We start from the raw sequence: 12,278 nt of genomic DNA, 5'->3' as shown, positions 1-12,278 counted from the left end.
CTAAAAGTATTCCGAGTATTTTATTCATAACATTATTTGTTACTTACATAATGTAGTGATTTGCCTTTCTATGAGGTTTATAAATTACAGTATAGCTTGCCTTAATGACCATTTACTCAATCATACTACTGGGGTCCAAAATAACAAATTTCAACACAGTTTAACCAAATTTAAGTATTCATAATATTTACTGGCTCTGCTCCAAATGTTCGGCTACATAACCTTCGTCAAATGAATCCAAATCTGTTCAAGTAACCATCCTGCTACCATTCCGATTTTTCAAACAAACAATGTGGAAATAACAAGATGGTTGCAAGGTGGTGACTTGATCAGCAGACTGAGGTTCATTCTCTTGACGAAGGTGAGGCAGACAAAAAATTGGAGCAGAGACGTTTAATATCATGAATATTGTAATTATGTTCCGTTTGGAATACTAATGAGGAGTTACAAATCTGAATAGATCATCCCCTATCTCTAAAGTATTCCTAGGGGTATATTATACAAATATTTCATGGCCTACTGTGCTCTAGTTCATAATATTTAACCCGAGGTGGTGGTAATCAACAAATGTTATATTGCACGAGGCCGAAGGCCGAGTGCAATATAATATTTGTTGATTACCATCACCGAGGGGTAAATATTATGAACTAGAGCACAGTAACCCATGAAATATTTGTTTTATTACATAATCACCAGTTTTTCAGTTGAATATTGTTATAAAAACGAATATGACAATCACATAACAAAATCATCAGCACCGTACCGTACGGAAAAGCTTCAAATCCTATTGAAGATTGACGTATAAACCACGTACGTCACGTTGTAACTCCGGTTTGGATGTCTTATTGTCTTCTTTAACAATATTAGACCTGCATGCAGCCTTTTGATCTAATACATTCGCCGTGTCCGTCCTCTACTCGATAAACGTCTACATGACGTGCTTGTTTCGAGATCTATAAAGCTAGCGCGAAATTGAACGTGAACCTTTGTGACGTCATAATAACGTAACTCACTGTTACGCGCGATTCCTCGGAGGTTTTCTACAAAACTAGACAACAACAGCGAGGTGTTCCTAAAGCCGTGCAATATAACATCTCGAACCGTGCAATATAACGTTTCCATGGAAGCGTGCAATATAAACTTCGAACCGTGCAATATAACAAGGTTTTATTGAACGGTCGGTGTAATAGTTGAAAATATTATATTACTTCATATATAGGTTGGTGTAAACAAATTATGTAATAAACTGATTTATTACATACTTTGTTTACACCAAAACTATATATGAAGTAATATAATATTTTTCAACTATTATACACCGACTGTTCAATAAAACTCTTGTTATATTGCACGGTTCGAAGTTTATATTGCACGCTCCCATGGAAACGTTATATTGCACGGTTCGAGATGTTATATTGCACGGCTTTAGGAACACCTCGCTGTTGTTGTCTAGTTTTGTAGAAAACCTCCGAGGAATCGCGCTCCCGTAACAGTTGAGTTACGTTATTATGACGTTACAAAGGTTCACGTTCAATTTTGCGCTAGCTTTATAGATCTCGAAACAAGCACGTAATGTTAGACGGTTTATCGAGTAGAGGACGGACACGGCCAATGTATTAGATCAAAAGGCTGCATGCAGGTCTAATATTGTTAAAGAAGACAATAAGACATCCAAACCGGAGTTACAACGTGACGTACGTGGTTTATACGTCAATCTTCAATAGGATTTGAAGCTTTTCCGTACGGTACGGTGGTGATGATTTTGTTAAGTGATTGTCGTATTCATTTTATAATAATATTCAACTGAAAAACTGGTGATTATGTAATAAAACAAATATTTCATGGGTTACTGTGCTCTAGTTCATAATATTTACCCCTCGGTGATGGTAATCAACAAATATTATATTGCACTCGGCCTTCGGCCTCGTGCAATATAACATTTGTTGATTACCACCACCTCGGGTTAAATATTATGAACTAGAGCACAGTAGGCCATGAAATATTTGTATAATATACCCTAACATTCGCGACATCAGTTTTAACATTTGTATAAAGGTACGGATGACCTTTATTCGGAGTCTGAGGGTATTCGTCAAAGCTGTCGTAAAGAGAGAAAACCTCGTTCCACTTTGCTAAGCTTATTGAGTATCAAATGATTACCAAGATTTAATTCTATGATATAAAAGTAATTCGAGTTCAATCCGCGAATTTTTCGTTAAATATGACTTTTATCACAAATAACATCCTTTTATTTTAAATAGCCATTCACTTAGATAGATGTAGATAGATATTTTCATTAACCGAAGTACAAACACATAACTTACTAGTATTACAAAAAGAAAACCATATATATAAACTTCAACTTTTTGAAAACAATCCATTAAGATAACGCTTTACATCCTTTAAGGGCTAATTTCCTGAAAAGAATGCTGTGAAATCAGTGAAAGAGTGGTACATTTAATCCGGATGAATGAAAATAGGTAAATCATTCGAGATCAAACTTTACACACATATACATGCTTTTAATGTAAAAGACAGCAAATCATTGAAAGAGACTTTTAGGGTTAGATTTACTAACTCCAATAAAGGCATGCAGAAAGGAATGATACAGGCATACATGTCTGCATAAAGGACGAGAGTAGAATCAAAACCTGCATGAGAAAATCAAAGTAGAAATCGATTGACAGAAATCCACACACCAACAATTCAAAGTTATAGAGAGAATATATAACAAACGCGTTTGATGTAAATGATCGATGATCAGTTGGAGACGAAAAATAACATCTGAACTCGACGCCGATTTAAACAGTTGGACATTTGGTGATTTTTAAATGTCAATTAATGTTTTAAAAAACATGTTTTACTCAATCCGTATTAGCTTTCCCGTTACAGGTCGATCCCACGACTAAACCATCTGTACGGACAAATCATCCCACCTAAACAAACCTACGTTATAAATGCATTTCTCGCCAACTTTGGTCAACTCCTGAGATGTATCTGTCAATAAAATGACTTGATTTTTTTTCTGTGATTTAAATGCCAATTTAATTAAATTATCCTTATAAATCATTTTAATTGACGGGACGCTTGTTCAGTTAATTAAGCGTAGAAGGTTTAGATCGAATGAAACAATTACATATTGTATCAAGCTTTAGTATCTCTTTTCAGGTGTCTCGACCTCTTTGGCTAACATCCATAAGTTCCATGCAAGTGTTTGGAAACCTATCAACATAATTCAAAGTATGATTTGTTCGTAATGGACACTCACATCTGTTGTCTAGTAATTCGTGATACATCTAAATACCTCGAACATATCTTACTTGGAACAAAGCGTGATATCAGTACACATCTGGAGGAGAAATGATATGTGGTCTTATGTAGAATATCCTTACTTCAAAAGAACAAAATAAAATTTTACACTACTAAATCAATTTCTGTTCTTGATTATGGTTCGTGTAAGATGTTTTGTGATGCTGAAAACATTGTCTATTAAGGATATCATACCCTTCAATTTTCAAAACAATGTACAGAGAAACGGTATATCAAGACGAAAGATGTCTCCAACGATTTGTATACAAATGTACGTCTTACAAAAAATACACATTAACATCAACAGTGATATTTTGAAATGACATCTTACATTGGTGTTTAATATGTAAGAGCCTCGTAAGAGTAATCTGGTAAAAAAAATCTTAAAGAGAGAGATAAGATACAATGTAAACCAGATCGGAGTTGATTTGACTGGTGACACTAGTGATACGATCGGGAGGTGTCTGGTCAAGGGGTAGATTAATAAAAGGTGTGATCCAATCACACATCTAGGTAGACACATCGGTGTACCTTAATGGCAGTTGTAGTGGTGGGATATTGGATCAGGAGGGTGGTGATTATAATCGGAAATAAGACATGACATGAAATAACATTAGATAAGTGGTTTGATAACGACGAAATATTTAATAATGAATTTTTCAAACATTTCCGTCCATATTGGAAGTACGACTTGCATGTAATGGTAACTGAAACACGCGGATACTGTCACCTTCATCATTACATGAATCTAATATTGAACTTGAATTTGTTTTCGTTAATAGATCCACACGGAACATAGAAATATATGTAATTTTACATGTGAATAATTTCTTTACAGATGAACATCGGTACGAGGAGAAAAGTTTGACAGCTGAAAACGCTAGAAAATTTTCACAAGCGAAAAAATATACATTGATAGAAACATAACTCAAATTTGACTCAATTCACTAAAAACCGAAATGGAGTCGGTTTTGTTATTACTGTATGTGTAAAGCGTTATCATTAATTATTTTCACCTTTCGTTCTCAATGATACATGATAGTCTGTCTCTGCGAATGTTTAAACATGAGCGATATTCTAACTAATTCACGATATTTCTTTTCTTTTTTCTTGGTTGGCGGAGGAAAGGGGCAACAACAGGCACGGTAATGATAAGAATGAAAACAGAAAAAAGAAGGAATAAAACAGATAAAAATAAAGACAGTGTGCAGACTAAAACAAACTTACCATTGTGCTGTACTTAAAACATCTGTTTCCTAAAAACATGCAAGTGAAATTTTATAAACGCATCTCTACAACACCTATAGTCTATTCCATAATGTTGCTATTGCATCTATTAAATTCATTACAAATGATATGGTCTATAATCTAGCTACTACAAAATACAATATAAACAATGCTATACCATATAATCTAGCTACTACAAAATACAATATAAACAATGCTATACCATATAATCTAGCTACTACAAAATACAATATCAACAATACTATACCATATAATCTAGCTACTACAAAATACAATATCAACAATACTATACCATATAATCTAGCTACTACAAAATACAATATAAACAATGCTATACCATATAATCTAGCTACTACAAAATACAATATCAACAATACTATACCATATAATCTAGCTACTACAAAATACAATATCAACAATGCTATACCATATAATCTAGCTACTACTAAAAATACAATATCAACAATGCTATACCATATAATCTAGCTACTACAAAATACAATATAAACAATGCTATATACCATATAATCTAGCTACTACAAAATACAATATCAACAATACTATACCATATAATCTAGCTACTACAAAATACAATATCAACAATGCTATACCATATAATCTAGCTACTACAAAATACAATATCAACAATACTATACCATATAATCTAGCTACTACAAAATACAATATCAACAATGCTATACCATATAATCTAGCTACTACAAAATACAATATCAACAATGCTATACCATATAATCTAGCTACTACAAAATACAATATCAACAATACTATACCATATAATCACTACTACAAAATACAATCACATAGCATACCATATACAATATAGCTACTACAAAATACAATATCAACAATGCTATACCATATAATCTAGCTACTACAAAATACAATATCAACAATGCTATACCATATAATCTAGCTACTACAAAATACAATATCAACAATGCTATACCATATAATCTAGCTACTACAAAATACAATATCAACAATACTATACCATATAATCTAGCTACTACAAAATACAATATAAACAATGCTATACCATATAATCTAGCTACTACAAAATACAATATCAACAATACTATACCATATAATCTAGCTACTACAAAATACAATATAAACAATGCTATACCATATAATCTAGCTACTACAAAATACAATATAACAATACTATACCATATAATCTAGCTACTACAAAATACAATATCAACAATCTATACCATATAATCTAGCTACTACAAAATACAATATCAACAATACTATACCATATAATCTAGCTACTACAAAATACAATATCAACAATCTATACCATATAATCTAGCTACTACAAAATACAATATCAACAATCTATACCATATAATCTAGCTACTACAAAATACTATAACACTATACTAGCTACTACAAAATACAATATCAACAATACTATACCATATAATCTAGCTACTACAAAATACAATATCAACAATGCTATACCATATAATCTAGCTACTACAAAATACAATATCAACAATGCTATACCATATAATCTAGCTACTACAAAATACAATATCAACAATGCTATACCATATAATCTAGCTACTACAAAATACAATATCAACAATACTATACCATATAATCTAGCTACTACAAAATACAATATCAACATAAATTAATCTAGCTACTACAAAATACAATATCAACAATACTATACCATATAATCTAGCTACTACAAAATACAATATCAACAATACTATACCATATAATCTAGCTACTACAAAATACAATATAAACAATGCTATACCATATAATCTAGCTACTACAAAATACAATATCAACAATGCTATACCATATAATCTAGCTACTACAAAATACAATATCAACAATCATACTATACCATATATACATATATAATCTAGCTACTACAAAATACAATATCAACAATACTATACCATATAATCTAGCTACTACAAAATACAATATCAACAATGCTATACCATATAATCTAGCTACTACAAAATACAATATCAACAATACTATACCATATAATCTAGCTACTACAAAATACAATATCAACAATACTATACCATATAATCTAGCTACTACAAAATACAATATCAACAATGCTATACCATATAATCTAGCTACTACAAAAATACAATATCAACAATGCTATACCATATAATCTAGCTACTACAAAATACAATATCAACAATATATACCATATAAATCTAGCTACTACAAAATACAATATCAACAATGCTATACCATATAATCTAGCTACTACAAAATACAATATCAACAATACTATACCATATAATCTAGCTACTACAAAATACAATATCAACAATACTATACCATATAATCTAGCTACTATACAATATCAACATACAACAATATACATATCAACAATACTATACATTAATCTAGCTACTACAAAATACAATATCAACAATACTATACCATATAATCTAGCTACTACAAAATACAATATCAACAATACTATACCATATAATCTAGCTACTACAAAATACAATATCAACAATACTATCATATAATCTAGCTACTCAAAATAATTACTACTAATATAATCTAGCTACTGCAAAATAAAATGTAAATACTAAACCATATATTGAACTGTCTGTACATCAATGTATTACGTAGTACAACAGTACAATATACGTAGTACAATAGTACAATATACGTAGTACAATAGTACAATATACGTAGTACAATAGTACAATATACGTAGTACAATAGTACAATATACGTAGTACAATAGTAAAATATATGTAGTACAATTGCACAATATGCGTAGAGTGGATGCAATAAATAACATCGGGACGTACACCTTATATTTCATAGCGATAAGACAGTCCATGGGTGGACATATCGACAGTAATAGTAACCCTTGCTGTATCAATAAGCCCCCGAACAGACTACGACTTACGGATTTGTTATTGTAACTCGTCAGCACTTGTATCAACGGCAAAACGATCTTAATACAAACATTTTATAAACAAACCATGATCATCCAGTGAAAAGATGCAAAACCATTTAAGTACCTTGACATGGAAAAGACCAAAAGTCAATTACCGGTATCTTAAAGAGTCTTGTTGAAGATTTGTCACCTAAGTTTGTGGTGTGGTTTATAACAAACAGGCTTCAAACATTGTTTGTAAAAGAATTCCTAATCCATATTGAATCCCTTTAAATCGATTAACTCAATTATATTTCGACCAGATACCATTTGTGCAAGTCGTCTTGTCAGTGACTTAGGTTATATTCCGTGGATAATACAATATGTCCTCTAACATATACTTATTAACGTTGAGTTATAAAATGATGATGAATTAACAGATAGTCCACATTTTCAACACACAGAGACAAATTAACTTGTGCGTTGATACCAATAGACTACATAAGTTATAATGACTTTCATTAAAAGTGAAAGTAGGCCTAGGCCGCACAACAAACACACATGGAATTGTAGTCCAAACAGTGTCATGGTACGGATAGTTCATGTAATAACTAACTGACGATTATAATTATTAATAAACAAAGGAAATGTGAGCACAGAATACAAAAGTGCATGTTGTAAACTTATTCAGTAAAAACGTTCTAAATAAAAAAAAGGAGATCTATTTCAAAACTGCTTGTCAGTCACATATCTTAGTAGTCTTCAACATCAATAAACAATGGCTTAGTTATAATATTCTGATGTTTCATTTTAGAGAGTAAAGAGTAGAATGAAAAAGACGTTATATCATATTTTCTATTTAGATCACAAAATCCATATATCGTCTGAAATACAATACTGACATGCTATGAATAATACCTTCTACTTTTGATGAATGGAAGATTTTAAAATGATTACATACGTATCTTTCTTCGTAATAATGGCACTTTAAAGAAACTGTTTCGTCTTGAAAGGACGTCAATTAAGGCATAAATAAGATTTCACCATACACACCAATGTCTAAATGATCTTTCGGGTAATTATCCTATGATTACACACAATTAAAAATCGGATACGCATAGAGATCATATAGCCTATGACCGATATCTATTAGGCCCTGTCAGTGGGGGTATAGATTATAAAAGGACAAATATGTTAAAACATAACTTACCGAACAACATTCTTTATGAACCATGATTAGTATAGCATACTGCTACGTGTGGGTAGATGTAGCTGGTATATATAACGTTTGAGCCAGACAATACGAGAGATATAGACTTTAATGATATGATATTTGGAGGGGTTATATATAATACGCTAGTGAGGTATAACATCGATACAACACACAAATTATATATTATTTAGCTGCTCCAAATATCAGTATACGGTTGGATTAATGTACGATTAACCTATATCTAATCTCGTGTACATGTAACGCAATGCGTTATGATTATATATACATTTTATCTCATGCAATAAGGTAAATGATTGCAAATCAATCCATGTGTATTGAAAATTCACCTAATATATGCGAGACTATTTTCAGTTCAAATTTCATGATAAATGGTTTGTGAATAAATCATTTAACAAAACCTAATATGGAAATCCTTCAGTAATGCCATTAATTGTTTAACAATGGTTACAATGTTTATCTCTATCCCACGATATTGTTACTAATCAAACCAAAGTGTAGTAGAGCGTTTTGAGCACCTTCAATAAACTGATTCAGCTGCAATATATAGCACTTATTCGGGATGACATAGGAGCCAAAACTGAGTGACCAAAGACTCAAAATAGGCAAAAAAATGCGATGGCTAATGTAATTTGTCATTTCATTTCAAATATTGTTTACAGTTGCACTGTTTGAATAATGATAGGAAAACATGACGCCGTGAGTAAATACGTGGGTAAGTAAATGACGTCAATTCCACATTATTTCAATAATACCTGGAAAGGACAGGTGATGATCAATCCCAAAGGTAATTAGCCGAGAGGTCAAACACATTGAGGCCAAACGTAAACACTGATCCAGTCGTTTTACAGTTCATGCAATCACTAATCGAGTGGATTTATTTTAAATAAGCAAACCGATCGCCTTTAGCTTACTCATTTCATACACGTTATTTAAGAGCGAGTACAAATTTCGACAAGTTTAGAGAGTAAACTGTCTAGAAGTGGACTTATATCTTACAATGTTAAAGGCGCATTTTCCATTCGCCTTACCCTTTTTGATTATGAATCATATGACATGAGTGCCCTAGCTTGAAAACCAGTATTTGTAAAATTGTCAGTAAATGCATGGTAAATGTTCAATATATTATTAAACAGGCGAAACACTTGGTTTTCTTTAAATGCACTTGAAGTGTTGAAATGTCACAAAACTTTGATTTTTACGTTTAGGTTTAAGTTGCACAAAACTTTAATTTCGATAAGGTTTAAGTGATAAAGGTTTGTAATTCCTCTTTTGGTCCATTTCCACAGAATTTGACCACAAAATGTCCAATGCAGCTTCTTATCTACTTTTTTATATTAAAATCTAAGAAACAGGTTGCTCGGAAACCGCTATGAGGTTCTCTGTTTCTAAGGGTAAGCTTATTGTCACATTTTTCTTCCTTTTTTAATAACGACGAAAATAATTGCTAAAACCTTCGGTTTGTATCTTGCAAGGAATGGATGGGATCATGTACAAATTTCAACCAATTCGCAAGCAAACAATACTCTAAGTCTCCCGCTCTAACCTGAATACACATTCCAGGCAATGCTCAATACAAGCAAGTTTACAGCCGCCAATGTAATGCAATAAGAACAAGTATACAGTCACCTTAATTCCGAACTTAATTTCAATAGCCCTGATTAGTGGTAGATATCCCATTCACGGTCTTTCTATGGTTCCATTCAAGACGATAAACCTTTGTGAAATTGCATTTACCTTTATCTAACCTTCTAAGTGGATTATTCCGAATACCTGAAAATCTATGGAAAATAAACAGGTGAGTTATCGTCCGTGTAATTTGGTCTGTATACTTAATATTGTAGGTTATTGCAACGGCCATAGGTTGTCGGACAATGTGATACGAGAACAAATTTTACCAACCTTCCTTTCTTGGCGGATTTAAGAGAAAGATACAATATATACACTCTGGGTCATATCATATCAGCATTTGTGTTAGCTATCTACATACTTATATTGTTTATTTTCCATGATATAATTAAGATTTTCTAGAAACATTCACCGTTATCCATAAAGTAGTTTTAAATTTAGAACACCTCGGAACACCAAGGATCATGGACGCCTGTACATGTACATAAATCATTTGTACAAAAATTATGCGTGTCTCTTCAAAACATAACATTGTTCTGGTTATGATTATAAACAATACATAATGAAACTAAGCGATGATATTTTGATGATAAAAATAGTTTTTCAACCAACACCAAACTAAGTTTCTCTACCAACGTACTTTTTAGTTACCCGACGTTTCAATAACTAGCTAGGATATTTAAGACAGCTAATTATATCATTGAAACAGCACAAATACACTGATTAAATTATCACATTAACTTAAGAATTGTACACTATCATTTTGCACTTTGTTATAAAAGTCACTGATATTCTCAACAAACTATTTATTCTGACTTGACTATTCTGCTTATCCGTGCATCAGGTTGCCAGACTTATATTAATACTAAAGCATACAGTCAAGTCGACCAATATTGACATTGCGCTGCACGAATAGTTGGACATGTCTAGTGTAAACACGCTAAAACCGAGTGATCAATTTCCCTAATGGTTCTAATCCATGCATTATTAGCGCTATACGTTTATATGTAAATATTAGTTATAGGGGCGTGTTATAGGATTTATCGGGAATAAAAACTCTAAAGTAAAGTGAAAAGTTTGCAAGAAGACTTGTACAATGTGGATAAAGTCTATCTTTCAAACTTTCCTCTTAATTTCAGCTAGTGCAACCGAATGATTACATTCACGTTTGTGGGTACATCAGTAGGAAATCGTTGGCAAAATGATAACTCCTTATTCGAAATGTAACTTGTCTTATGACATAAGATGTGATGTGATAATATGTAATAGAAAAGTATGTACATGTCAAAACGTTCCTCATATGAAGACGTTAATTAAAAAATAGAACATTTCTTTAGATTTTACTACTATGAAGACAGTTTTAGATCTGTTACTTACAGGCGTATGTTGTACATATAACTATATATATATGATTTAAATACTCTATGTATTGTTCGCGTCTCTTCAACTATTTACAACATATATATACTGTATACTACATTGACCATGGTACACAATCACTGGGCATGGAATAACAAAATGTCTATTTGATTACGTGAAAATCTTACCTGAAGAAGACGAATACGATTTGATCCAAATAAACAGCAGATATTATCCGTAACTTAACATTTCAATAACGGTACATAACACGGCAGGTAAAAATTCCACCTGACTCGAATCAGAATGATCGTTACTAAGGTAGGTAGTATCCGATTCTATTTATAGACAGCAATACTAGTAGAGTATTTATGTGTACTGGGCACAGGTAAGACTTCTGGACATGTTGGTAGATAATGATATACAAAACTATCAAAAGTCTGCAGCGAGATCAGGTGTTCAATACGTACACACACTCACCTGTACAGGTAAACACAGGCAATGTAGACTTCGTCATTCAGGTCTGTGCATAATAGATATTTCATTCTGAAAAAAAACCCACCTAGATCAGGTTTAACATTTGATCAGCATTAA

At 32.0% G+C, this 12,278-nt stretch overlaps 1 protein-coding gene across 5 annotated transcripts in view; it reads right to left on the bottom strand.

Moving 5' to 3' along the window:
- LOC138307895 (malignant fibrous histiocytoma-amplified sequence 1 homolog) overlaps window positions 1-12,020 on the bottom strand; it is a 68,682-nt gene extending 56,662 nt beyond the window's left edge. For 4 of the 5 annotated variants that reach the window (XM_069248815.1, XM_069248822.1, XM_069248821.1 and 1 more), the window contains exons 1-2: window positions 11,876-12,020; window positions 4,537-4,565 (exon numbers count right to left, since the gene is read on the bottom strand). The gene's annotated coding sequence lies outside the window, so the exon portion shown is untranslated. The remainder of the gene's footprint in view (window positions 1-4,536; window positions 4,566-11,875) is intronic. The other variant, XM_069248817.1, reaches the window with a different exon arrangement.
- Window positions 12,021-12,278: the final 258 nt, after the last annotated feature.

Source organism: Argopecten irradians, chromosome 14 (assembly GCF_041381155.1).
Source record: "Argopecten irradians isolate NY chromosome 14, Ai_NY, whole genome shotgun sequence".
Classification (NCBI taxonomy): Eukaryota; Metazoa; Mollusca; class Bivalvia; order Pectinida; family Pectinidae; genus Argopecten; species Argopecten irradians.
Note: the sequence above shows the minus strand (reverse complement) of the source record. Positions and strands in the feature narration are given on the sequence as shown.